Below are 27,427 nucleotides of genomic sequence, written 5' to 3'. Positions count from 1 at the left end.
GAGCCTCCATAAAGGCTTTCATCTTTATCGACCACGCCGTGTAATTGCTTTTGCTCAGCATTATCGTAGTCCTTGGCATGTACTTTGGCATTCACCGAACACCTGCTCTAATACCAAATAAAAGCTAAACAACAGTACACACCAGTTGTAGAATAGATAAAAGGAATGAAAAACACCAGAACTGAGTATAAATTCGTTTTGTATTTCTTGCTGATAAAAAATTACAGATAACTACTTTACATTATTTAAACTAAAAGACAGTAAAACTACCACTACAGATAAGGCTAACAAATAACAACTATCTCCTGATAAAACTCCACCTCTCCACTTATTCAAACGACTCCTATAAACTCTCCTCTCAGACAATGACTTAATCATGTGGACCTTATGTGGCATAACAGCTAGTTTAGATTAAAAATAAAACCAACAGAGATGACTACGGATGAATTGATATCATATATATTGGTACAAGAACTGCCTGTAATGTATTTGATATAGGAGAAGAACAAAAACTCTGAACCACACTTTTATTATGAGGAAAACGATTACAATATAAAGGGAAAAGAGATATATGATATCCCATGAAAGCAGGAAAACAATAAACTGAATCCTAACAATAAGCCTAAATGAGTGGGATTTTTATTCTGTGAATACCCCTACAAATCCTCAAAATATATCCATTATTTGCCACGAACCAGGGATTGAGTCAACATGCCATGTCCATCAGCATCCATGTTTTAAGGAAGTCATGCCAAGTTTAGATTAACAAACCCAACAAACTCCCCCTTAATCTAAACTTGTCTATTCGCACTTCACCACCCCAAGTAGCTTCCTCATGGTTTCGAACTTGACAGCTGTAAGAGCTTTAGTGAGGAGGTCTGCACATTGTTCCTCTGATCGTACATGTTTTACAATGATGTCTCCGTTCTCAACACATTCGCGTATGAAGTGATACTGAATGTCTATATGCTTGCTTCTCCCATGAAACACCGGATTTTTAGCCAAGTCGATCGCGGACTTATTATCGATGAACAAAGTGACTGGACCAATATCGTACTCGGTAATTTGAGCTAATAATTTCCTCAACCAAATAGCTTGGCAAGCTGCTGTTGTGGCCGCCATGAACTCAGCTTCGCATGAAGAAAGTGCGACACTTTTTTGCTTCTGAGATGCCCAGGTTATCAAACTCTTGTTGAGATAGAACACCATGCCTCCGGTACTCTTTCTGTCCTCTATGTTGCCAGCTAGGTCACTGTCGGAATATCCAATCAACACTTCATTATCACTGTTCTGTGAGTATACCAGTCCGAAATCTATAGTTCCCTTCACGTACCGAAGTATACGTTTCACAGCTCCCTGATGCAATTGTGTGGGTCTTTCCATGAATCTACTTAAGATCCCTACAGAATATGCCAAGTCCGGTCTGGTGTGTAACAAATATCTCAATCCTCCTATCAAACTCTTAAATTCCGTAGGGTCTACTGCTATGCCTTCTTCATCTTTGTTAATGACTTCGTTGGGGTGCATCGGAATTTTAACTGAGTTACATTGCAACATACCAGCTTTATTGAGAATTTTCTTTACGTACCCTGATTGCTTTAGCTGGATATAACCGTTTCTTTGCACGACTTCGATGCCTAGATAGTACGTCAACTCCCCCAAATCACTCATGTCAAACTTGTGTCCCATCTTCCTCTTAAACTCCTCGATTTCCTTTGTGCTTGAACCCGTCACCAGAATGTCGTCAACATAGACACCAACTATAAGCACATCCTTTCCAATTTTTTTCGTGTACACAGCTTGCTCATAGGCACATCTGACAAAACCCATCTCTTCCAAACATTTATTCAGTTTGGAGTACCAGGCCCTTGGAGCTTGACGAAGACCGTATAGTGCTTTTATGAGTTTATAAACTAGGTGTTCTTTCCCATGCTTGACGAAACCTTCAGGCTGTCTTACATAGACTTCTTCCTTAATTTCTCCGTTCAAGAAAGCTGTTTTCACGTCCAGATGGTGCACCTTCCATTGTCCTTTTGCTGCAATTGTAAGTAACAATCGTATGGTCTCAATACGTGTGACTGGGGCGAACACTTCATCATAATCTACACCTTGCTTCTGAACATAGCCCTTTGCTACAATCCTGGCCTTGTACTTCACAATATTCCCATTTGCATCTCGTTTGATTTTGTAGATCCACTTCAAATCAATAGGATTTCTGTCTCGAGGCAGTTCTGTTAAAACCCAAGTTCCATTTCTTTCTACTGCATCCATTTTTATTTCCATTGCCTTTGCCCATTCACTTTCTTTCACTGCTTGTGCGTAGTTGGATGGTTCATCTACGCCCATGAGGTATAGTTCTTCATCTTCCAACTCAAACGGATCAGTCTCGTTGTAGATATCGCCCAAGTTTCTGTATTTTCGAGGTGGCGTTGGTGTTGAATTTTGACTGGCTGGAATTTGTGAGCTCTGTGTGTGTGCTTCACTTCCAGGAGAAACACTTGATGAACTGTGACTAGCAAAATTACCAGATTCAGTGTCAGAGTTTGAGTGTCTCGGCATAGGGTCTGGTGTTGATTCTCCGCTTAAACTCGATGCTCCATTTTCAGTTTCTTCATCTAAAATGCCTGTGAATATAGTGAAAGTACCTGCTGGTGACTGTGTTTCTTCCGTTTTATCACCCCAATTCCAGGCCTTCCTTTCTTCAAACTCTACATCTCGGCTCACAGAAATTGTCTTGGTCACAGGGTCATATAATCTGAAAGCCTTTGTACCCGTTTCTTTCCCAAGGTAAACAACAGGTTTGCTCCTGCTGTCCAATTTCTTAAGGCTGACACCAGGCAGTTTCATGTATGCAATACAACCGAAAATACGGAGATGTTCTACATGTGGTTTCTTACCCGACCAAGCTTCGTATGGCGTAAGTCCAGTTAATGCACGTGTGGGAAGTCTGTTGATCAAGTAAGTAGAGTGACGGACGGCTTCTCCCCAAAAATAATTTGGCAGATTCATCTCCTTCAATAAACTTCGAGACATTTCAATTAGTGTTCTATTTCGTCGCTCAACCACGCCATTTTGTTGAGGTGAGTAAGGTGCAGAGAAGTGTCTGATAATTCCAGCTTCCTCGCAATACTTAGAGAATTCTTTTGAAATAAATTCTCCACCGTTATCTGTTCTGAATGTCATGATTTTCTTCTTATCAGGGCTGTTTTCAACCATCACACGAAACTTCTTGAAAGCATCAAATGCATCGCTTTTGTTTTTCAATAAATAAGTCCACATGACACGACTATAATCATCAATCAAAACAAGTATGTATTTATTACCTCCTGGAGTACATGGTGTGATCGGTCCGCACAAGTCACCGTGAACTAGTTCAAGTGGTCTCTTTGCTGAGAAATTTGATTTTTGAGGAAAGGATTTTCTGACTTGCTTTGACATCAAGCAACCCGTACAAACCTCATGTTGTTGATCAATTTTTGGCATTCCACAAACCATGTTTGTCGAGGACATGAGCTTCATCGCCTTGAAATTTACATGGCCTAGACGAGAGTGCCACAACCAACCCACATTCTCATTTTTTGTCAGTAAGCACTTTGTCTCACCGCTGTAAATAATGATTTTATATAGCCTGTTCAGAGACCGTTTGACTTTCATGAGTAAGGCACCTTGTTCTTCATGCACCCAGAGATTTTCGCCCTTGATAGATATTCTATATCCATTTTCTGATAGTTGTCCAAGACTGATTATATTACTTCTAAGCGAGGGAATATAATATACCTCAGTCAATGTCCTGGTTTCTCCATTCTTGCACCTCAGCGTTATTGACCCCTTGCCTCTTATTTGTACCATCGAACCATCACCAAATTTCACTCGACCTGTTATCCCTGTGTCAAGTTTGTCAAATTTTGAGTATTGGCCAGTCATGTGGTTGCTTGCACCATTGTCCAAATACCATAAATTTGATTCCATTTGTCCGTCTTCTCCTTGACCCAACTTTGGTTTTACTCGTTCCTCGTTAATCAGTGTACCGTTCCTTTTTTCAACCAAGAGTAAAGCCGGTTCGTCGTCAGGTATCTGAGTAAAATGAGCCTCCTCAGTATCTTCTTTTTCTCGCCTTGATTTCTTGCACTCCATGGCATAGTGACCATAAGCGTTACAGTTGAAACATCGCACTCTGGATTTGTCTCCTCGTCCACCTCCACCTCGGATGTATCCTCTTCCCCTGTTCCTCACATACGATGTCTCAGTGTTACCTTTGTTTGAACGTTTCATCCATTCCTCTTTTGTAAGTAATAACTTGCTTTCTTCCTTCTCTTTTTCGACCCATTCCTCCTTGGTGAGAAGTAACTTTCCTTCCTTTGACTCAGTTTTTCCCTTGATTCTTTCTTCATGAGCCTTTAGTGATCCCACAGTTTCTTCCACAGTCATTTTCTCGACATCTCCAAACTGTTCTATAGTGGAGGCGATTTGTAGAAATTTCGAAGGGGCTGCTCTCAATATTTTCTTAACCACATAGCTTTCTGCAACTGTTTCTCCTAGTGAGCGTATGTTGGTGACCAGTCCGTTTAATTTCATGGTGAAGTCGTCTATTGATTCTGAATCCTGCATGGTCATAGATTCGAACTCTGCCTTGAGGGTTTGTATTTTTGCTGTCTTGGCTCTGTCAGCACCTTGACAGAGTGTTTTGATAGCCTCCCATGCTCCCTTTGACGTTTCCTTATCTGCAACTGAAAGGAGTACGTCCTCAGGGATAGCCTGATATATTGCCGCCAATGCAACTTTGTCCTTCTTCTCATCAATCTTGTCTGTAGGATTCTTTGGTGATACAACCTCCCAAACACCGTGGGCTTGCATGTACACCTTCATCTTCACAGCCCAAGCCGTATAATTTGCTCGAGTCAACATCGGGTAGTTTATCTGGATCCTTCCATCATTGTTCTTATCTGTCTCCATCTGAAATACCCTAGGCATATACTTGGGCATCAATTTCGTGACCAAGCTCTGATACCAGATTATTGGTACAAGAACTGCCTGTAATGTATTTGACATAGGAGAAGAACAAAAACTCTGAACCACACTTTTATTATGAGGAAAACGATTACAATATAAAGGGAAAAGAGATATATGATATCCCATGAAAGAAGGAAAACAATAAACTGAATCCTAACAATAAGCCTAAATGAGTGGGATTTTTATTCTGTGAATACCCCTACAAATCCTCCAAATATATCCATTATTTGCCACGAACCAGGGATTGAGTCAACATGCCATGTCCATCAGCATCCATGTTTTAAGGAAGTCATGCCAAGTTTAGATTAACAAACCCAACAATATATATGTTCAATCCTCAATGACTAGAAGTATCAAATATAATGAAAAGAAAAAAGCAACCGGAGATATCACACATAAATATATGAGGAGTTCAACTCACAAAAACAAAATACGAGTTTGTATATAAATAAATAACGGTTTATCTTGAAACCACTCCAACATAATTTGCTACTGCATGGCTAGTAAACGATGGGATATCTTCATCATAAGCTGTATAACTTCTACCCTAACCTCGGAAAAGTGATTTTGAATTCGGTCAGCTTTATCATCTTCAAGCTCCGATTCCAAAGACTGCTCGAGCCTTCTCATAATATCACTCTGGAAAATTAAGAACAGTTAAAATAAGGCAACAACTTTAGTGCCAGAAATATATACCAGTAAAGAAACACAAATTGATTCACACCATTAACTTTTGTCACCTTAGATTCCAAACACCGCCCTAGCCTTGTTAGAGAATGAGGTTGCAAAGTATTAAAAACAAATAATTCATCAACAACTTAAGTTCCACAAATATATACAAAGTATAGGAAAACTATGTTGTTTATAAGAAAGAAGGCTTTTGATCTTACGTTATCAGTAAAACGCTCAGGATCTTGTCGATGTCTTTTCGATAGACAATACTTTGGCTGTGTATTTTTCTTCTGCATGACTTCATCAAAAGTTGTAATTATTATCTACACATAAATGGATTATAGTAAAACATTCTATTGTTTCTGATATAGGAAGTACATAAAAGAAATTTTATTTTACATTACACTCAAACACATGGAGTAAACAAATATACCATAATTAATTATTTGGAACAACACATCTGACACCCTAAGTGAATAAAATAAAATTATATATAACAGGACTGTCAAATTTATTTATTTTCCCCTATTTTATTGCTGGAAATAAAAAACTCATCATCCTTAATTTTACATTTGATACAAATAGATAATAATAAAAAAATTGGATCAGTGCACATTTTAAATTTTTAAGAATTATAACAAAATCAATAGGAAAATATTTTACTTGTGTAACTTTTATATTTCACTATAAGATTGAAAACTTGTCAATTGTAAAATTCATAGATCTTAAAAATACAAAATAAACTTATAATCCATGACAACAAAATACACTACTAAAGAGATAATCATGATTTAAACTTATAAATAGCAAAATTCATAGATATGAAATTGAAAAATAAACTTACAACCCATGACGATGAAATAATTTGGGGATGGTCAAGATGTTGTGTGCGGCTAAAAATGATTCGATTGAATTAGATAAGATTGAATTAGGGATATAAATTAGGTTTAGATGAATTATTTGGACAAGGCGGCTGCTTTATGTGAAAGATGTTGAATGATACTAGTGTATATATATATGCAATGAGATGACCTAAACCCCACATCTAGAACTCATGTTCCAACCGTTCGATGAGATGAACTCATGTGTGGCCGTTAGATTAGTGAAAGGCAACTATAGAAGATGAACTCATATCTGGCTCTTAGATTAGTGAAAGGCAACTATACAATAATACGTACACTTTAACTTTTTTTACACAAAATGTATTTCAAATAAATTCTTTTTTCAAGTTTTGGAAAAAATTCAAATATTTCCGGCAACATAAAATAATTTTACAAGAAATAAATTGAATAGAGTTTAAATATAGTTTAAATATAATATATTTTTTTATTTAATTTTACAAAATTACATATTTCATACTAAAAATATTTTCTTAATTTTTAGGAAATATTTAACATTCTCTATAATCCAATAAAAAATATTTAAATAATTAACTATGAACAATATATTTTGCTTGTGTTCTTTTATATCTTTCATTAATATAAATATTTGAATTTAAGCAAAATATTCTTTTAATTATTATACTACATCTTGAATAAATTCTAAAATGGATTATATACATTTATTCATATATAGACCTACATACTTAGTTTTCTTAAAATTATTTATTGAGTGCCATATTTTGATGGCTTACTAAATATCAGTTTTATCGTATTTAGTTAAATACAATCAGAAATCGTCATATTTAGATAAATGTGACTGAATTCATAACTGTTGTATTTAGCCATTTTTATTGTAATGAAATGTCCAATAATATAGCATACTAATTTATATCAACAATGATGTTAGGTTTAATGAGGCTACTATAGTAGCTTCTCTGAAAGCTAATATGATTGGTAGTAATGATATTGAGACTTCTATGTTTTAGGTGGTTGAAATAAAATCGGAAGATCATCGAGGTTCTAGTCGTGCTCAACGCGAAGATCATGGAACTATTTATGATGATGAGGTTGATGGTTTGAGTATGAAACTCTTCAATAGGATAATATACAAGCGCATGAACAACAACATTTAAAGGAAATTTTACTTGCTAAATCAAAACAAGGAAAGTTTTACTTTGCTAGATTAAAACAAGAGATAAGCCTTAATTTGAAAACTATAAAAAGGTTAGTGCACTAGAATATGAACTCCTATTGGAAAATAATGAACATATCTCCTTCAAAGAAGATATTCAAAATAAAAATAGTGAGATTTGGTTGGCATGGAAGAATAGGCGGATTAGTATCTACAAACGAACCAAATTTGGGATTTATTCTTGTTGCCTATAGGTTGAAAATCCATTGGTTGCAAGTGGGTGTATAATAAGAGAGAAGACACCTTAAAACAAGGTGATACAAGGTACAAGGCGAGGTTCATAGCGAAGCAGTATGCGTAAAAGAAAGGAATGGACTATAATGAGATTTTTTTCTCTCTACGTGAAGAACAATTCTATTCAAGCGTTATTAAGTATATTGTTAATTAAAAAAACATTATTAAAAGTAATACTATATTTTTTATGATATTTTGATATATGATTCTTTAATTGCTTGTATTTGAAAATAAATAATAATAAATTTAAATGAAAGAATGTTCACTCGACAACCAATGATAAAAATCCTCTACGTAGCATTATCTTTGTTGTTTAATGCATGTATTCCATAACTACAAAAATTGATATATAGAGCTTAGTAAAATCAATAACAATATACAACCTTAAAAGTATCAATACATCATTAAATTCCAAAAATATTTGTCATTATAAGAATTATCATAGATACAAATGATAAAAATAGACGTTCACGCATATATTAACTAAATTATTGGATATTTATCCAATCGATGTAGAGCCTTATAGATCTTTATTCGAATTTGCCACATATATATTAATATGATTAAGATAACAATCGAATTACATACTAAACTTTATGAAAATAATCATTTATACATAAAATTAAACACACACATGACACTACAACAAACACGACATTTAGCGACCACCAATTTGTTCGTTATAAGGCCAAAATCGGTCGGTAGTAAGGAAAAATGTTTAAAAGGTAAAAAATATTACCTCAATAACTATTATTCATTTCATAATATATTGTTGAACTCAATGACAATTTATAATAGTGATTCACTATATTTCTAGGATCTTCTCATAGTATAGTTATTGCACTCAATGATAATTTTTAATAGTGGTTCACTATAATTTATAACTTATTTCAATAGGGAAAAAATTTTAGGTAACTAAGCAAGAAAAAATAAGTTTTCAAATATTAAACAGGCTCGTAAAGCAGTTTAATGGTTTTAATAATATAGCATACTAAGATTATAATCAATATGAATGTTATGTTTAATGACGCTACTATTTTAGCTTCTCTGAAAGCTAATATGATATTGAGACTTCTGTCTCATAGGTGGTTGAAATAGAATCTCAAGATCATCGAGGTTCTAGTCATGTTTAACGCGAAGATCAAGGAAATATTGAAGATGATGAGGATGATGAATCTGAGTAGGAATTCAAGAGGATTCGCCGAATGTCAAGCACTGGTAAGGTTTTTCAATAAGAAAACATGCAGGCGCATGAACCACAACATTTCTAAGAAAGTTTTGCTTTGCTAAACTAAATCAAGCGTATAAATAGGTAAAAAACTTGGGTCGGATAAGCCTTAATTTAAAACACTGCGGGAAGACTAATGGAATTAAATATGCACTATCAGTGGAGAATGAGGAACTTATCTACTTCAAAGAATTTATTCATATTAGTAGAAGTGAGATTTGGTTGGCAACAACGGACGAAGACACAGAGCAGTGTCTACAAAAAAACCAACCTCGGGATATAATTTTATTGCCTACAGGTTGAAATTCTATTGGTTTCAAGTGGGTGTACAAAAAGAGAGAAGACCACTTCACACTCGGTGATACAAGGTACAAAGTGAGGTTCGTTGAGATACGGTATGCGCAAAAGAAAGGAATGGACTCTAATGAGATTTTTTTTTGTAATGGTGAACACACTTCTATTCCCGCATTCTTGAGTATATTGTTCCTCATAGTGATCTGGAGTTGAACAGTTTGATATAAAAATAACCTTAATGCACGAAAAATTCCATAATTAAATTTATAAGCGTCGACTTGAGGGATACATGGTTGAGTGTCAGGATCGTCATGTATGCCGCTTGAGAAGCAATCTCTTCGGAGTAAACAGAAGAGTGAGTTGAGAATTAAACACTATGCAATATATGGACTAACCGAATATTTGAGTAGGTGTGTTACCTTAGATTGTGTTATTATAGATGTGAAATTTTCACCCTAACACAACACCCACATTATGCGGGTTACTAAAGCTATAGTACTATGTCGCCATAGACCAGTGAGGTGTTAATAGAGATAATTTTTATAGACTAAGAATAAAAGAATATTTAAATTTATACTAAAAAGAAAATATATTTTTTTAAATATTTGATTTTGATAAATAATTCATGAATTTGCTTAGAAAGTAATATTACATCAAATAATTGACTTACGAACATTTTGTAACAAGAAAAATAGTTTATTTAAATATAAAATTATTTATTAATTATTTTCGTAAATTTAAATAATTTTTATTATAAAATTACTTTTTTAAATATTTATTCTGCTTTAGTTTAAACCTCTAATAACTTTATATTTTTACACACTAATTTATAGTTTTATTGTAATAATTATAATATGGAGAATTAAAAAGTTAAAAATTTTAATTTTAACCAAAAAATAAATTTTTATCTAAAACTAATTGATTTGAACAAATTAATATAGGAATATTTTTCAGAAGTAAAAGAATAACATATAAACTTTTTATTTAAAATTTTATAAATATTAAAATAGTTTTTGGATTTTAAGATTACATGAATGGATTTGATAATTTATTTAATCAAAAGAATAATTTTTGATTAAAGTGACTAATATATATATATTAACAATATTAGCATATAATATTTTTGAAAATTTATAAGTTACTCGTAATTGATATAATGTGAGAAATTTATAAAATTAAATATATATATAAATTTAAAAAATTTAAGAAGAAAGCAAATGACCTAAAAATATGAAGAAAAAAAAACAAATTATAAAATTGGGCTGGGTTGGTGAAATTGGGACCGTGCGTCTAAAATTAGGGTTTCAACAAAGCGGAAAGTGAAATTTTGATATAAAAGAGAAGTGGAAAATGGATCAGGGATACACAATCGATGTCACTCGCACACTCTCTCCGTGTTGATTAACGAGCACGAGCAACTGGTTCATGTTTCCGACAAAAAATTCAAGAAACCCAATATGGCAATTAGAGTTTAGATTAAATGATTTGATAACACATTCGAGCAATTAAGTTTTCAAATTCAGCTAGGGTTCTGAAAATATTGGGTTTCTATTTTAAGGTATTATCTCTCTCACTGGCTAATTCTCTTTCACGTTGTCTTTGTCTCTCGCACTTTATCTCTATGGCTTTCTCTCTATCTCACCGTATCTCTGTGTCTATCTCTAATACCGTAATCTTATACTGCGGAAATTGAAAACTAGTAAATCTTATACTATTACTTGTTGTCATATAAGCGGAAGTACAATTGTATATATGATGTGTTAAAAGATATAATTCTACTTATCTATTTCAGATTAAGGTTTAGGTGCATATTACTTCCAAGCTTGAAATTATGGAGCCATGTTATAGTGTGAAGGACAAGTTGGAATGCTCTTTATCTTAGTTCTGTTTAAGGCCAATGAATATCATATTCGATTAATCGCCTTGTGGACAAATTAACAACTATTTTATTTCTTAGGCGCAAGATACTATTATGTTCAAACTCTATAGCAGTTTTATATCCAATGAATAGATAGGGAAACTGGAAGGGCTCGTGACCATGGATGCTCACTGTAAAATTGTATTCTTTCTGCAGGTCCGACCCACAGAAAATGATAAGTTGGAAGGTTAAGGACACAACGCCAGAGGGCATGGCAATGCCATCGTTGGGGTAAGTGACCATGGTTTCGCTTATAGACATATGTTCTGCAATATAGCTCCCAGATGTATATATGTGACTTAGAGTAATATATAGATATAGGTGTTTATGTATTAAACTGAGAAAACAAGAACGTGAGAACTCAAACTAGTTCCATTGAGATGATACTGAATTACAGAAGGAAATATAAAGTAAAACAGAACTACTGCTACAAACTAAGAACTAACACAAACTGCTACCTACAAATTCTCCACCATATATCTTTATTCCACTAGACTTCTACAAACTCTCAAAGACGTTGCATACCAAGTCATGGCACACGACCCAATTGAACAATCAGACAAGTACAGTTTATTTAGTTTAGATTAAACCAACAAACACCTCCCTAATCTAAACTACTTGAGTTAAATCTTTAACTCCCAAAAGCCTGCAAATCCTTTCGAACTTAACAATGGACAAAGTTTTGGTATGAACATCTGCTTTCTGCTCTCCAGTGTGGACATGCTTGATCACAATCTCACCTCGTTCCACACACTCTCTAATGAAGTGATAACGAATGTCAATATGCTTGGAACGACCATGAAAAATAGGGTTTTTTGCCAAACCTATATCTGACCTGTTATCAATATACAGAACCACCGGACCAATAACATTATCTGTAATGTTTCCCAGCAAATTACAAAGCCATATCCCCTGACACGATGCCGCGGTGGCTGCCATAAATTCTGCCTCACATGAAGATAGAGCAACACACTTCTGTTTTTGAGAGACCCACGAGATCAGACATTCATTCAAAAAAAATGCCATTCCTGCAGTACTCTTCCTATCCTCCAGGTTCTCACCGTGGTCGCTATCAGAATACCCAGAGATCATGTTATTCTTGCTATCCTTTGAGTAAACCAGTCCGTAATTCAGTGTACCCTTTACGTATCACAAAATACGCTTAACTGCATTAAGGTGCCTTTGTGTTGGCCTTTCCATGAAGTGACTCACAATTCCTACAGCATACGCCAGATCTGGGCGAGTGTGCACCAAGTAGCGAAGACCTCCAACCAAACTCGTAAACTCCGTGGAATTCACTGCTACTCCTCCCTCATCTTTCGTGATCAATAACTTGGGATCCATAGGATATTTAGTCGGATTGCAGTCATTTAAACCTGCCTTTTCGAGCATTTTCTTAGCATATGCAGTTTGTTTCAGCTTTATAAGACCCCCACTTTGTTGTACTTCAATACCCAGATAATATGCAAGCTTACCCAAGTCACTCATGTTAAAATGAGTACTCATTTCCTTCTTAAAGTGTTCAACGATGCTCGTGCTCGTGCTGGTTATTAATAAGTCATCGACATACACTACCACAATCAGAGATTCATTTCCTTCCTTCTTTGTATACACATCATGCTCATACGGGCATCTAGTCAAACCCATTTCTTCTAAACAACGACTAAGCTTTGCATACCATGCACGAGGAGCCTGTCGAAGTCCATACAAAGCTTTATACAATCAATACACCATATGTTCCTGGCCCTCTTTAACAAACCCTTCAGGCTGCGATACATACACAACCTCTTCTAACACACCATTAAGAAATGCTGACTTAACATATAAATGGTGAACCTCCCATCCATGTTTAGCTAACAAGGCCAGAATCAAGCGAACTGTTTCCATTCGTGTAACCGGAGCAAATATCTCTTCAAAGTTTACACCATGTACTTGAACATACCCCTTTGCTACAAGCCTTGTTTTATGCTTGACCACAATTCCATTTATGTCCTTTTTCAATTTATAGATCCACTTCAAATTAATGGCTTTGCTGCCTGGAGGGAGTTCAGTTAGTTTCCACGTATTGTTGTTCTCTATGGATTCGATCTCATTTTCCATTGCGATTTTCCACTCCTTCTTCTTGCATGTGTGCTCATAGTTAACAGGCTCATCTATGCCCATGAGAAACAATTCTTCGCCGAGTTCTACCTCTTCTCCATCATTATATATGTCACTGAGTAATCTGAACCTTCGAGGTTCAGTGTCACTTTGAGAACCCTCCCCACTTGATACTTCAGTTGACGCACTTCCTCTTGATTCCTGACCACTCGAGTCACTTCCATTGCTTGTACTAACACTTGATGGAATCCCAAACCCTTCTACTTCATCATTTTGTTCCGTACTTTCTGGTTTAAAATCAAGTACCGTAAAATAGCTTTGTTGGGCCACTGTGACTTCTTCCTGTTATTTTTCCCAAGGCCATACTTTCTTTTCTTCAAAAACCACATCACGACTAACGTGGAGTTGTTTTGATTCCGGGCCATACAAATGGTATGCTTTTGTACCAGGCTCTTTCCCGAGATTAATAACCGGTTTGCTACGATCATCCAATTTCCTTAGTTGTGTAGTTGGAATCTTCATATGTGCAACGCATCCGAAAACTCGAATATGGCTAAGACTGGGCTTCACACCTGTCCAAACTTCATACGGGGTTTATTTTGACAAAGCACGAGTAGGCAATCGATTGAGCAGATAGATAGCATGCCTGACAGATTCACCCTAGAAAAATGATGGCAACCACATCTCCTTCATCAAACTCCTGGCCATGGCAACCACGGTACGATTACGTCTCTCCACTACCCCATTTTGTTGGGGTGTGTAGGGAGCCGTGTAATGTCGATTTATCCCTGCAGTTTCATAATAAGATTTAAATTGGCTTGAACAGAATTCACCTCCATTATCTGTGGGTAGTGTCTTCACTCTCTTTTCTGGCCCATCTTCTACTTGTGCACGGAACTTCTTGAATGCATCAAGTACTTCATCTTTACTTTTCAGTAAATTTGCCCACATGACTCTGCTATAATCACCAACCAAAAGAAAAATATACTTATTCCCCCTTGGTGTCTCCGGCATTATAGCACCACACAAATCAAAGTGAACTAGCTCTAGTACTTGTTTGGCTCTGTAGTTTGCTTTAGCAGGAAAGGATTTTCTCACTTGCTTGGCCATCAAACACCCTGTACAAACCTCCTTTGGTTGAACAATTACTGGAAAATCCCTTGCCATATTATCTTTGGACATCAGAGTCATTGCTGGAAAATTTATGTGTCCCAAACGTGACTGCCATTGCCACGCTTCTTCATTCGCTTTGGTCAGCAAGCAAGTTTCGTTGCTATTCTCAATAATAATTTTGTACAGTCTATTTCTCGACCTTTTGACCTTCATCACTAGTTTATTATACTCATCATAAACCCATAAATAAGTTCCATGTATCATAACTCTATTTCCCTCTTCTGATAATTGGCCTAAGCTTATAATATTATTACAAAGATTCGGGATGTAGTATACCTCTGTTAGTAATTTCTCTTCCCCATTTTTGCATTTGAATGATACAATTCCTTTTCCTCTAATCTTAACAGAAGAACCATCGCCAAACCGCACACAACCAGTTACCCTTTCATCGAGCTCCTTAAACTTTGATCGCGTACCGGTCATGTGTTTATTTGCCCCATTGTCAAGATACCAGACGTTAGAGTCTCTCTTATCTTTGACTGATCCCAGCTTTGCCACCATATTCGTCTCATTCAACAGCATGATATCGTCTCGTTTCTCTTCACACTTTGCCATTAGAAGTGCCGGTTCTTCATCCTGGGTTTGTGATATGTTAACTTCTTCAACCTTGTTTCCCTTTTCTCCTCGTGATGGTCTCCTACAATCTGCTGCATAGTGACCATATACATTGTAGTTAAAGCATTTCACTTGGCTCTTGTCCTTGAATCCATTACGCCCGTCTTTGCTATGCCATGAATTACCACCGCTTCTATTTTTCTGAGTTGTTCTCTTTTCCCACTCTTCTCTGCTAAGTAGGAGCTTTCCTTCGGTTTCTCTCTTGAGCCATTCATCTTCTGTAAGCATTAACTGACCATTGCTGCATTGTGTTTTTCCTCGTAGATGCTCCTCATGAGCCTTGAGGGAACCTACTGCTTCTTCGATCGTCATTGTCTCCAAATCTCCAAATTGCTCAAGTGTTGAAGCAATTTGCAGAAATCTTTGTGGCACTACCCTTAGTAATTTTTTTACAACATAAGTCTCCTGGACCTCCTCTCCCAATGCTCTAATGTTTTTCACAATTCCACTTAGTTTCATGTAGAAATCATCCAACGTCTCAGTGTCTTTCATCTGCATTATCTTGAATTCTCCTTTAAGCGTCTGCACCTTTGCTTTCTTGACACGGTCTGCACCGAGGATCATCATTTTCAAGGCTACCCAGACCTCCTTGACTGTCCGTTTATTTGCTATAGACAGTAGTATGTCCTCAGATAATCCTTGGTAAATAACTGCCAATGCAACCCTGTATTTTCTGTCATCCACCTTAGTGTTTTGATCTTTGGGTTCTGCTGCCTCCCACACATTCTGGGCCTGCATGAAGACCTTCATTTTTAGAGCCCAGGTTACTTCTTGACAGTATCGGGTAATTAAGGCCGACGCTCCCTTCTTTCAGCTTGTTTCCTGTTTCCATCGCTGTTACTTAAGACACCTTTAATATCTCCTTAGCTTTGATACCACAATATAGACACAGGTTCTGCAATATAGCTCCCATATGTATATATGTGACTTAGAGTAATATATAGATATAGGTGTTTATATATTAAATTGAGAAAACAAGAACGTGAGAACTCAAACTAGTTCCATTGAGATGATACTGAATTACAGAAGGAAATATAAAGCAAAACAGAACTACTGCTACAAACTAGGAACTAACACAAACTGCTACCTACAAATTCTTCACCACCTATCTTTATTCCACTAGACTCCTACAAACTCTCAAAGACGTTGCATACCAAGTCATGGCACATGACCCAGTTGAACAATCAGACAAGTACAGTTTATTTAGTTTAGATTAAACCAACATCGCTTACATGTTAGTATTTATTCGGGTGTAAAAAAATTTAACTAGTAGTCAAATGCTTGCTTCCTGATTTGGACTTATACCAAGAAACTAAAGTTTAGGATTGGTAGCATTTGGTACTTCATCTTTGTACCCTTGTAAAATTAATATATTATTGAGTATGTCAAAGTTGAAAGTTACAATCATTTTGTAGAACATTACGGGGATACTACTTAACATTGCTTTTATTTTATGTTAGTTAAAAATTGTGGTATTTACACAGGTTCCTTCGTATAATTTATAGCAGTGTTAACTTCCTATGTTAAATATCAATAGTAGGTCAAATAGTAGTTTGTCTATTGGTTTGTATAAATCATGAAAAGGAGTAGACCAACAATCACACTTAACATTATTAATATTAAGGACAACGGGATCAAGTTTCTTATGTACACATAATTGGAAGGAAAAACATTTCCAAACCTACTCCTCGACTAGTCATTTTTTATTAGTTTGATATAATACATAATTCTTTGTATCTTACTTATTAATGATGGCGCATTGAAGTTCCTCAGAGTGTTGGATCTGGGAAGAAGCATGCTATCCAGACCAATTCCTCCGGAGATTGGAAATTTAATTAGTATTGTTAAGATGTAAGTCGATATTATGGACATGATTAATGTTTCAAGTTAATGCTCCAGAATATCTGTAAAGTTTTCTTACCTGTCCAGTTGTATTGTTACATTATTTCTACTTAAACTCTGCATAAATTTGACAATTGCCCAGCAGGTTTATGAAGCCAAGATATTTTCCTTGGTGATAACTTGGTGTTATGAATGTTCCTGTTTCAATATAGAGTCTACTTATAAAGCTAGTTTTGCATACAATATATGGCCAAACAGCTCTAATAGTGTTTTTTTTACTAGATTATATTCCGGATATTAATAAATGTATAAGCCAAAAGTACCATTGATTCAGATTTCAGCGCCTTAAATTTTCATAACTGTAGGTAGATAGATAAGTCGATACATTAAAAACATATTTTGTGTACTGCTTGCAACGTGTAACAAGTATAGCAAGTCATTATTCTGACTTACTCCCTCCGTCCCACCAGGATGTTTACATCTCTGGTGGGCACGGAGACCAATATATATATATATAAAAGTAGGTAAAGTAATGAAAAATGATGAAAAGTGGTTAAAGTAGTGGGACCTATTACTATTTAATAATAGATTTGAGAGAGTGGAGGAAGTTAGTGGGTGTAATAGTGTTTTATATTATTAAAAGCTTACTATTTTTGGAATGTAAAGAAATGGATGGGACGGCCCAAAATAGTAACTGTAAAGAAATGGATGGGACAGAGGGAGTAGTACTTATATCTTGTCAGCTCTCTCGAAGAGCTTTGGGTACAAGTTCTAAGCACTACATGTCTATTATCCAATTAGCTATTAGTTAGTTATTGACTTCTCATTTTGTTGGTTCATGCTAGATGGAGTATCCATTCTGAGCATTATTATTGCTTTGTGCATACATCTAGTGGCATGTGGTACTCCCTTGATCGACAATCAATAAGCACTGGAGACCTCGGGTAAAGTAGCAGTTAAGCAAAAAATGATATCCCAGAGCAAAGTAGTAGAGTAGAAGGATTAGTACTATTATTTACATTGGGCACTATTTAGTTTTTTTTTTGTTTTTGAATATAAAGTTATCAAGCAACTTTGTATGCAACCTTAGTTGTGATGATCTTGGTAGTTATTTATTATTGGAAGTAATGGATGTATAACGTTAGATATTGTTATCAAATGAAAGCAGAATTTAATTGATTATTAATATTTATTTTGTTGGAAAATTCAAAACTTCAAATATAATATTTTTTCATTTGATTCACAAGTGGGCCCCATATTCTGAAAATCAGTTTTATAAATTATAAGATCATTTGCAACACAATAAGTATGTTACTATAGAGTCCAAAAGAGGTTTCTATTGAGATCTAAAGTAACAGAATATGGTATGTTGTAATAGAGTAGTTGTTATATTGCTATAGATATCTATACTAATTAGCTACGAGTCAACATTGCCTTAGTCCTTTTCGGACCTTTAGCAACATTTTTTTGGTTCTATAGCAACACAGCTGGGGTTGCTTAAAACAATCTATGGCATAATTAAATTATTGGATGGCGGAAAGATAAACAGAGGTGATGTGAGATGGTTCTACTTATTTACTTTAAATCAACCATTCAGATCTCTCCTCCTTATCGAATATTGCTTCTGAACCAATTTATTCAAATAATGTCAATTTTACAACATGGAAGTTCTCAGTGAAGTTACTTGAGTGGAAAAACAAGCATAATTGCAGTAATAATGGCTTTGATGACTTGCTTCATCTTATTGAATTAGTCTTGCCCGATGATCATAAATTACCCCAAAAGTACTACACCATGCGAAAGATGATTAAAGGATTGCATATGCAATATGAGAAAATTGATGCTTGCGAGAATGATTGCATGTTATTTGACAAGGAACATAGTGACAAGACAAAGTGTGATATATGCAATAGAGACAGATACCAGAAGCATTAAGATCCTAAAAATAGAAGATTCCACGAAAAATCTTGCGTTACTTGCCTACTACAATGAGATTGCAGCGTCTATTCATGGCCGAGACTACTGTAAAATGTATGAGATGGCAACTTAATAGAATTGTAATATTGAAGGGGAATTAAGTCACCCAGCGGATGGAGATGAATGGAAACAATTTGATCGGAGATTTCAAAGATTTTCAAAAGAGATTCAAAATGTAAGACTCGAGCTCTCTACAAATGGATTTGACCAAAGAAAAATACACTTTCCCCAACCGGGAAAGTTACATATATTAGAAAAACCAAGATATTTTAGGGAGAAACATAATTCGACTCATTTTTCTCCATTTTTTTGAGCTTTCATATTGGGAGACACTCAGCCTTCGTCATAATATTGACATTATGCACACAGAAAAGAATGTCTTTGATAATATTTTCACACAATTCTTGATGATGTAAGGAAGACCAAAGACAACATAAAGTCAATAAATTATTGTCAAGAATTAGGTGTACACCGTGAGTTGTGGATGCGAGGTGATGGCACCGAACCACATGCATCATATACACTTTCAAAGGAACAAGTTCATAAGTTATTCAAGTGGATTGTCTCATTGAAACTTCCAGATGGTTATGCCTCAAAAATATCTAGGTGTGTCAATTGGGCAAAAAATTACATTTGTGGTATGAAATAACATGATGGTCATGTCTTCATGCAAAAATTGTTGCTTATCGTTTGTCATGACCTTCTTCTGAAGCATGAAGCTGAACCCTTTATATAAACATTGAGAGTCTAGGAATTAGGGTAGAATTGGGTGACTCGGTGGGAAAGTCTCCATCTTTGATTGGACTTCGGAGTCCTAGAAAGCAGGAATTAGTTTTCTTCTGAATTTAGGTTGCTTGGAGGCTACTTATTGTAGAAGTAGTTAATTATTTGAACACATTTAATGGGCCGTTTAATTAGCCCCCTTATTAATTATGAAATTATTAAATAACTAGGATTTTGGGCCTCATTAACTGGGTTTTTCCCTTTGACCAAATTAGGTTTAATTAATGCGATATTAACTCCGTAATTAGGATTATTTTTATTCCCTATCGGTTTTATTACTAGTTTTTTATTAAGAAACGTAAATTATCTTACCTAATTTTTTAAATGGTAATTAATTTAATAAGAAAATATCATATTATACTTATAAATATAATCGAATCAAAGAAACATAAAATAAATATATCGCTTGATTAATCAAGTTTTCTTAAGGAGCGACACAACTCCTACACTTGCAACGTACGACAACCGGTTTATGGACCATATATACAATTTGATAAGAATTTTAAATACTATGTCAAAACCTTGAAAACGCACCATATTGAAAAAATATATATAGAAATACACTAAGTTTCAAACAAGGGAAAGGATAACCAAACCCAAATAAATTAGGATCATCTCTTACCAAGCAAAAAGATTTACCAAAGAAATAAATAATAAGATAATGCATAAATTAATGGAGAAAGATTATTGAAAAAGAAGAATAAATAAATAGAATAATCATATTTGGGCTTTCTATGCATGAAAATCAATACAATTTTTGGTTTTATCTTTTTAAATTTAAAAAAGTATGTTTAAGTTATTTATTTTACAATGTGTAAATTATTTTTTGTTCTTGGTAAACATTAAAAAATTCTACAAAAAATAGAGAATCTCAAATTTCTTTACAAACTTAGATCACAGCCCTCCAGTTCCATCTAATCTAACGGTTAGATATTAATTTGTTAATGTCTCAACATGGTTTTGAGACTATATATATTAAAGTATCATTTAAACATCTTTCAATTATATCACCCCCTAATCCTAAAATATAACATATAACCTATTTCAAATAAGATTTTGATCATTTTTAGATATGTTAGAATATCTAACACAAATTTATATACATTATGGCAATCATTTTCGCCATTTTGTTATTGAGAATAAATATATAAATATATGTGTTTATTTTAGAACTGGAAAGAAATATTGCAGCAACGTTAAAAGTTTATTTGATAACTAAGCAGGTACATAAATAAACCTGATACACAGGTGAGATGCACAACTGCTATCCTAAAATAACTCCACGACTACTTTTATTCTACCAGTACTCCAGAACTTTCTCTACTACCTGGTGACCAAGTCATAGCAGGAAGACTCGGTTACACACCATAACATCACAAGACCAGAGCAGTAAATCAAAATTCAAACATAATAAACAAGTTTAGATTATTTTTCCAACATTCAACCCTTTAATCTGAACTTGTTTGTGCAAGTCTTTTACACCCAATAGCTTCCTCATGCTTTCGAACTTAGCTATATTGAGAGCCTTGGTCATAATATCAGCTCGTTGACTCTCTGTAACCACATGCTTGATAATAATTTCCCCCTGTTCAACACACTCCCGAATGAAATGGTAACGGATGTCTATATGCCTGCTCCGTCCGTGAAATACCAGGTTTTTTGCCAAGTTAATAGCCGACTTGTTGTTGGTAAATAGCACCACAGGACCCACATAGTTTCCAGTTATCTGACCCAACAATTTTCTCAACCAAACAGCTTGGCAGGCAGTTGTAGTTGCCGCCATAAACTCAGCTTCACATGTCGAAAGTGCCACAGACCGTTGGTTTTACGAAACCCATGTTATGAGGCTCTCGTTGAGGTAGAAAGCCATGCCTCCTGTGCTCCTGTGATCATCAAGGCTTCCACCCATGTCACTATCTGAATATCCTGTGAGCAAATTGTTACCACTTTCCCTTGTATACACCAAGCCAAATTCCAGAGTGCCCTTCACATAGTGTAGGATACGCTTTGCTACGTTTAGATGAAGTACAGTTGGGCGCTCCATGAACCTGCTAACCATCCCAACCGAATAAGCTATATCGGGTCGAGTGTGTACCAAATAGCGCAGGCCTCCAATCATACTCTTAAACTGTGTTGCATCTACCACTTTACCACCTTCATCTTTTGTGAGACACTCTTTAGGATCTATGGGAAATTTTGTTGGGTTACAATCCATCATACCAGCCTTTTCTAGTATTTTCTTGGAGAAAGCTGTTTGTTTGAGTTCAACATAACCAGATCCATGTGCCACTTCGATTCCCAAGTAGTATGACAGTCGCCCCATGTAACTCATTTCAAATCTTTCACCCATCTATTTTTTAAACTCCTCAATGAATGCAAGTGATGTCTCTGTTATTAAAATGTCATCCACGTATACGCCAATAATCAGACTTTCCTCCCCAATCATTTTCGTGTATACCGCTTGCTCATATGGGCATCTTTTGAACCCAAGTGACTCCAAACTCTTGCTTAGCTTCGCATACCAGGCACGAGGGGCCTGCCTTAGGCCGTACAATGCTTTGATGAGTCTGTGAACGAGATTTCCCTTGCCTTTCACCACGAATCCATCTGGCTGATAAACATACACCTCTTCCTGAATATCCCCATTTAAGAACACAGTTTTTACATCCAAATGATGTATCTCCCAGCCATATTTTGCAGCCAAAGCTAGTAACAATCGCACCGTTTAAAGACGACTAACGGGTGCAAAAATTTCTTTAAAAATCCACTCCCCGTTTTTGCACATACCCTTTAGCCACGATCCTTGCTTTATATTTCACAATTATTCCCTCTTTATCCTTCTTAAGTTTGAAGATCCATTTTAGGCCGATCGCTTTACGGCCTGGAGGTAGCTCAGTTAATTCCCATGTATTATTTTTCTTCACTGCATCCATTTTTTGTTTCATAGCTAATTTCCAATTCGGATCACTTGCAGCTTGCTTGTAATTCGATGGCTCTTCCACGCCCAAGAGTAACAACTCATCTTCTTCTAGTTCAATTGCCTCAGTGGCATCATAAATTTCCTGAAGAGACCTAAACTTCTTTGGGTCAGTGTTGTTCTTAAATTCAGAACTTGACACACTTTCACTTATCTGACTGCCATAATTTCCACCACTCGGGCTTTGGTCACTTTCTTCACTGGAACCTTGGCCATATGTCAGAGGAGTTTGCTCCCCTTCAATGAATCTCACTTCTTCATTTGCATACCCAGAAATCACGGAGAACATGCCAGTTCAAATTTCATCAACTTCACCGAGTTTCTCCCAGTCCCATGTTTTTTTCTCTTCGAACACAACATCTCTGCTTACATGCACTGTTTTAGTTTCAGGATCATATAGCCTGTAGGCTTTAGTCCCCGGTTCCTTGCCAAGATTAATTACAATTTTACTTCTATTATCAAGCTTCTTCATGTTTTGTGAAGGTACCTTTATGTGCGCTATGCAGCCAAAGACACGAACATGTCCTAGATCGGGTTTAAAACCTGACAATGCCTCGTATGGCGTCATTCCGGATAAAGCTCTTGTAGGCAAGCGATTCAAGATATACACTGAGTGTCGAACAGCCTCTCCCCATAGTATGGAGGGCACCTGCAATTACTTCAAAAAACTCCTAGCCATTTCAACCACCGTTATATTCCATCTCTCTACTACTCCATTTTGTTGTGGCGAGTAGGGGGCTGTGAAATGCCTATTTATTCCTGCATCCTCACAATACGAGTTAAATGCTTTTGAACAGAATTCTCCACCTCCATCCGTCCTCAGTGTCTTAATTTTTCTCTCAGGGTTGTTTTCAACCATCATCCTGAATTTTTTAAACGCATCAAGGGCATCATCTTTGTTCTTTATCATGTAAACCCACATCACTCTACTGTAGTCATCAACCAACAAAAGAAAGTACTGATTTCTGGCTAGCGTTGCAGGAGTGATTGGCCCGTATAGGTCACCATGTACAAGTTTTAATACATCGTTTGTATTATAAGTAGCCTTTGATGGGAAAGGCCGCCTTGTCTGCTTCGACATTAGACACCCAGAGCAAATTTCATTTTGTTGTTTAATCATTGGCATACCTCGCACCATATGATTAGAGGACATCAAAGAAATTGCCTTAAAATTAACATGGCCTAGCCTAGTGTGCCATAGCCATGAGGTTTCATCACACTTCGACAGTAAGCACCTTGAATTTCTACTGTCTACAATAAGTTTATACAGTCTATTCTTCGATCTCCTGACCTTCATTAACAACAAATGTTCTTTATCGTAGACCCACAAATACTCTCCATTTAGAACTACCTTGTTTCCTTCCTCTGACAATTGCCCAAGACTGATAATGTTATTGCAAATAGTTGGAATGTAGTATACCTCACGAAGAACTCTTTCCTCTCCAATCTGGCAACACAGAATTATCGAGCCCCTTCCCTTAATGTGTACAACAGAGCCATCCCCAAACTTGACTTGTCATGTGATACTCTCATCCAACTCCACAAATTTAGATTTCTGGCCCGTCATATGATTAGAAGTACCGTTGTCCAAGTACCAGAGGTTTGAATCCATTCAATTCCGTACATCACTTTTGTTTAGTTTAGGGACTATCTTGTCTTCATTGATCAGCATAATCTCCTCATCATTTCCTTTAAGTTCTGTTAATAACAAGACAAGCTCATCATCTTGCATTTACACCAAATTTGCTTCTTCATTTTGATCTTTATCTCGCCTTGGCTTCTTACATTTAGCCGCGTAGTGGCCATACGCACCACAGTTTAAACACCGGACTCTACTCTTGTCACGCCCACCATGTCCAAAGCTGCTACTCCTAGATCTCTGGCCCAATGACACATCCGTACCACCCTTGTTGTTTTTTTGCATCAACTCATCACGCGTGTACAAAAATTTACGGTCTTCTTTGTCTTTTTTGGCCCACTCTTCTTCAGTGAGAAGCAACTGTCCTCCAAGAGTCTCAACCTGACCTCGTAGCCTTTCTTCGTGGGCTTTAAGAGATCCAACAGTTTCTTCAACCGTCATCTCCTCTAGGTTTCCAAACTGCTCAATAGTAGAAGTAATTTGCAAGAACTTTGCAGGGACTACTCGAAGCAGTTTTTTCACAACGTATGCCTCCTGAATCTCCTCTCCCAATGTTCGTATAGTTGTCACTAATCCGGACAATTTCAAACAGAAATCATCAAGTGACTCATTGTCTTTCATGTTTAATGACTCAAATTCAGATTTGAGAGTCTAAATTTTAGCTTTCTAACACGATCGACACCCAAACACATGGTCTTTATTGCCTCCCAAGCCTCCTTCGCCTTCTTTTTCTCTGCCACTGACAACAAGATATCCTCTGGTATTCCTTGATAAATAGCAGTAAGAGCAATTTTATCAGTTCTCTCCTCCACCGCAGCCTTCGGGTTCTTAGGTTCAATTGCATCCCACATTGCATGCGCTTCCATGAACACCTTCATTTTTAGTGCCCATGCTGTGTAGTTCCCCAGCCCAATTTCTTTTATTTTGCTTGTCTCCATCTTACTGTTCTTTGGCATAAACTTGGGCATCCACTATTTTAGTGTAGGCTCTGATACCAGATTACTGAGAATAAATATATAGATATATACGTTTGTTTTAGAACTGGAAAGAAATATTGCAACAACGTTAAAAGTTTATTTGATAACTAAGCAGGTACATAAATAAACCTGATACACAGGTGAGATGCAAGAAAATAGGAACTACAACCGCTATTCTAAAATAACTTCACGACTACTTTTATTCTACCAGTACTCCTGAACTATCTCTACTACCTGGTGACCAAGTCATAGTAGGGAAGACTCGGTTACAGACCATAGCATCACAAGACCAGAGCACTAAAACAAAATACAAAAATAATAAACAAGTTTAGATTATTTTTCCAACATTTGTGGTGGAAAAGGAATATTGTTCATCTTAAAGAGCAGCCTGTTCATCTTACAATCTCTTCATCTATTATGGGTTGTAAGTTTATCTTTTAATTTTCATATCTGAATTATACATTAGATAATTTTAATTCATAGCTCTCAATGACCATGAGTTGTAAGTTTTTATCTTTTATTTTTTTTGATTTATATATGAATTATTAATGGTAAAGTTTTAAATCATATGTTACGTATTAATTATAATTTTTGTAGATGATTTAAAAGTGTAGTGACATAGATTTTTATTATATTTACTGATTTCTATCATATATAAAAATTGTGAAGATAAGTCTTGTATAAATTGGTAAAGGACAGACTTTTTTATGATTTGTCAGCATGAAAATTTTGAGAAAACAAAAAAATTTGAAGTATTAATGTTATATATAATTTAATTTAATTTAATTATGTTGTGAGTGTGTTGCTCCTACTAATCCTGTTTGTTTAGTATAGTTGAATGTTTAGTGGTTTTTTCTTTCAAAATTTCTTGTATTGCATCATGGATAGTTTAAGTTTAAAAATATTCATTCTTTTTTAATACAAATTAATGTTTTTATTAATAAGTAAATTAATTGAAAAGTGTGTCAACTTGGTGATTTGTTATACCTATGAAAATATGTGCTGGAACAAATGTTTTAATATCTGTAGATGTATTAATATTGAGAGAGCTCAATGACATATCTCATACATTTTTTATCACGTTTGCTCGCCTATTATTTTAGTTACAAAACTTATATGAGAAGAAGAGAACCGGATTCATTTTTTTGCAGTTTACAATTATCTATATTAAAATTGAAACTGATTGTGTGTATTACATAATGTTTTGATTGTGTGTATTACATCATGTTTTAGTATTATACATTCCATGTATAACTAATGGTTACAATTTTTTTAATGTATTTGAACTTGTCATGTGAATTCATGTTTATTTTGCTAAGGCTTTTAGCTAGCTATCTATTAAAACAAGGCTATGCAAAATATTAATCAGGATCTTCAGTTAAGACTTTTAACTTCAGTTCTATATTGCAAGCCTGTTCGGTACCAGCATGGGGTGTATTGCATCTTGATATGACATATGTTATCTGGGACGAACCAGGAACTGTGATGATTCTGGTGCTGAACACATATATGCTCTCTGGAAATAGGCTCTGCTGAGAACTCTATTGGCTTGAACAAAACGACTGAATTGGTGCTCAGAACAAAATTAGGTAGAAAGTTATAGTTTGTCGAGTATATTAAGGATAGTTTTTTTTTTTGCTAAATGGATAATCTAATTAAAGAAACAATACAGGCCTATTACATGAATTACTAGAAAACCATGTTAAAGAAGCAAGACCATCTCGAACACTAACTTTGATCTCTTCCAGAAATTTGTAAGGAGTAAATAACCTATGATAAAGAAGTCGAGCATTACGTTCCCTACAAAGCTGATAAGTGCAAGTATGCAAAAAAAACAAGGAGAATAATTTTTCTTTGAGAAATTTCATTTATAAAAACATGCCACGGCTGATCAAAATCTGGTAACATCTCCGTA

At 35.5% G+C, this 27,427-nt stretch overlaps 2 long non-coding RNA genes across 2 annotated transcripts; one reads left to right on the top strand and one right to left on the bottom strand.

Moving 5' to 3' along the window:
* Nucleotides 1–5,180: 5,180 nt before the first annotated feature.
* LOC141683087 (uncharacterized) lies at nt 5,181–6,656 on the bottom strand. The gene is made up of 3 exons (XR_012560107.1): nt 6,527–6,656; nt 5,901–6,005; nt 5,181–5,649 (listed from the first exon to the last, which is right to left on the bottom strand). It is a non-coding gene; the product is annotated as an uncharacterized LOC141683087 (long non-coding RNA).
* Nucleotides 6,657–10,785: 4,129 nt separating this feature from the next.
* Nucleotides 10,786–18,285, top strand: LOC141683184 (uncharacterized). Its single transcript, XR_012560154.1, has 3 exons — nt 10,786–11,069; nt 11,586–11,660; nt 18,005–18,285. It is a non-coding gene; the product is annotated as an uncharacterized LOC141683184 (long non-coding RNA).
* Nucleotides 18,286–27,427: the final 9,142 nt, after the last annotated feature.

The sequence above is a fragment of the Apium graveolens genome, chromosome 9 (assembly GCF_009905375.1).
Source record: "Apium graveolens cultivar Ventura chromosome 9, ASM990537v1, whole genome shotgun sequence".
Lineage (NCBI taxonomy): Eukaryota > Viridiplantae > Streptophyta > Magnoliopsida > Apiales > Apiaceae > Apium > Apium graveolens.
This window is presented reverse-complemented; position numbering and strand designations above follow the sequence as displayed.